We start from the raw sequence: 3,056 nt of genomic DNA on the forward strand, positions 1-3,056 counted from the left end.
CCTCTTCTTGACATGTATAGCTGAAGAAAATAAAGAATTATTACTGAAAAGAATAATGAAAAGAAATTATAAAAATTTGCCTTCACTGGCTGGATCTCGATCACATCTTGCTTTCACTGACTGGATCTCGGTCACATCTTGCCTTCAATGGCTGGATCTCGATCATATCTTGCCTTATTTGAACAGATAATTAATTTCTATTTCTTTGTTGGTAAAATCACTAACTGATCTTGCCGTAATTGATTAAATCAATGAACACTTTCTAATTCCAAAGGTTCATTTAATCTAAAAAAAACGTCAAAGAACGTTTATATTGCACATTGAAAATTAATCTCAGGGCCGACTTAAGGTAGAATACCCGTTTAATCGTTATTTAACCTTCGCTTGACGGAGACCTATTTTGTTATGTCGTTGACGAAGTAGGGTTCTTAGAGAACCCCAATGATAAATGCCTATAAATTGGACAGTTTTATGCAATTAACCTCAAAATTTGCAAACAAGGGTTTTAAAGATCGCTGATTTCAAATTTGATGTCCAAAATACACAATTCAAAAAAGCGGCTTCAAAATGCCGACCTAAAGTATTCATATATAAATAGATATATAAAAAATCCATATATAAATAAATAAACTACAAACGAAATTGTAAAATCAAGCGAGCTGGCTGGAGCGAATAAAGCTCGATTGAAATTATGTGTGGATGTTCTGTCCGGACGGATATCTATAATTATATAGATGTTCAGAGTATGATTTGCACGAGTCAAACCCGAGAGATGGGTTTGATATTCTTTTTGCGTGTAACCTTAGACTAACTTTAAACTTAAAGGTTCTAAGTATTGTTTCGCTAAAATCCTCAAGATTAACGATAAGCCGGTTGTAAAATTGGGCGAAGACCCGCAACTGGCCTGATCAGTCAGCCGCTCGCTTAATTATATCTAATGATACGCCTCTTTGGGCTGCTAGCGAGGTGGAGTCGTGGCGAGTGCTATTGGCTCAAAAGATATCTGTTCTGATTCCGCAATCATTTAAGCTAGATTTGATTCAGCAGCTTATTGTCTGGCTGGACACAGCCTTCTGCGGTTTGGTGTACGAGATAAAGAAGGCGTCGCCTAAAAGTATAGTCTTTAGTCGCGTATAGATCATGTTTAACGATATTAAAAACGCAGAGGTTCTCGTTGCCTACAAACGGGGAGAACGAAAAATATGGTTGTGAGCGCCCCGGAGCAGAAGTTTTGATACGATCTGGTACTCTGATGACAAGTTTGTTGTCTAGATGTATTTATGATAATCGTAAAGCAGCTATGGTTTAGACGCGTTGACCCGTGGCGAGAGCGAAAAGTAATGCGAGCTTTTTCGAGATAACTTCTAAAAAGAGTGAGTCGTATGGATACAAGGTGGCTAGTTTTGCCACAACCGGAGCTGGATCCTATATGAGGTTGTAGCGGAGGCGAGGAGGTTTGAGAGCGCCTACGCCTTTACAGAAGAGCCTAATTAATGGGTGGTTATCGATTTTGTTGTGAGAGATGAGAGATATCGCTGAGCGTGCTGTATTGATCATGGAATACGAGTTTGATTGATTCAATTGCTACGCCAGAAGGGGTGGCACTTACTTGGACACGGTTCAAATGGACACGGTGCTTTTGGACACAATATCTTGCACACAGTTTAAATGGCCACAGTGCATTTGGGCACCGTGCATTTGGACACAAAAGAAATTTTATTAAAAATGTACACCAGTTATATGCACACGTAAAATTTGACCATCCCCCCCCCCCTCTCTCTCTCTCTCTCTCTCTCTCTCTCTCTCTCTCTCTCGAGAGAGAGAGAGAGAGAGAGAGAGAGAGAGAGAGATCTTTAATGACACAGGCACACACAAAAAAGTGGTTGGTCCGGCAGACTAAACTAGTCAATCCTTATATACATCGACCCGCTGAATCCGAATCCAAGGTCAAAGTTAGCTCGCATTTCCTAACCTCAAGAAATTTTTTTTTTAATGTTGGTCCAACGGACCAGAATAGTCTACCTTTATGTATTCTAACCCGCTAAATCCAAATGTCAGAATTGCTGCATTGGCTCATTTTTTCCTAACCTCAAAAAAAAAATTTTTTTTTTTTTAATTTTGATCCGGCGGACCAGACTAGTTTATTTTTGTAATTTTGACCCGCTGAATCCAAATTCAAGGTCAGAATTGCTGAATTGGCTCATCTTTTTCTAACCTCAAAAAACACCTTGTAAAAACAATTTGGATCACAAATGTATAATCCGGAACGTGCAGGCTTGCGTAACCACATTACCAGGGAAAAATTCAATACGTATGACAAGTTTGAGCTTCTGTAAATAGCGTAGAAAATTCACTCCATTTTTCTATTATATCTCTTTTATTCTCGAAGATTCTGTGCAATGGCCTTCTCTTACGTTTCTTTCCTTTTACAGAGACATCACGTTTGAGCGTCCAGCAGAAGTCAACCATCATATTCACATCCCACTTGCCTTGATATCGATATTACATCTCTTTGATGTCCTGATGAAATCTTTCTCCATGTTCTTCTCTATAATCACCTAGATTTTCTGGGAAGTAGTCGATATGAAAATCTAAGAAATGCAACTTAAGATTCATTAGGCAACCTAGTTTTCTATAGTTTTCCATCATTTCCGCTAACCTTTCTTTGTAATCTTCACTTTTGTAGTTTCCTAGAAAATTTTCCCCGTAATGTGGTTACGCAAGCCTGCATTATGCTGGATTATACATTTGTGATCCAAACTGCTTTTACAAGGTGTTTTTTGAGGTTAGGAAAAAATGAGCCAATTCAGCAATTCTGATCTTGAATATGGATTCAGCGGGTCAAAATACATAAAAATAGACTAGTCTGATCCGCCAGACCAAGATTTAAAAAAAATATTTTTTTGAGGTTAGGAAAAAATGAGCCAATGCAACAATTTTGACATTAAATTTGGATTCAGCGGGTCAAAATACATAAAGGTAGACTATTCTGGTCCGCCGGACCAACATTATAAGAAAAAAATTTTTTTTGAGGTTAAGAAAAAATGAGCCAATTC

Source organism: Monomorium pharaonis, chromosome 1 (assembly GCF_013373865.1).
Source record: "Monomorium pharaonis isolate MP-MQ-018 chromosome 1, ASM1337386v2, whole genome shotgun sequence".
Lineage (NCBI taxonomy): Eukaryota > Metazoa > Arthropoda > Insecta > Hymenoptera > Formicidae > Monomorium > Monomorium pharaonis.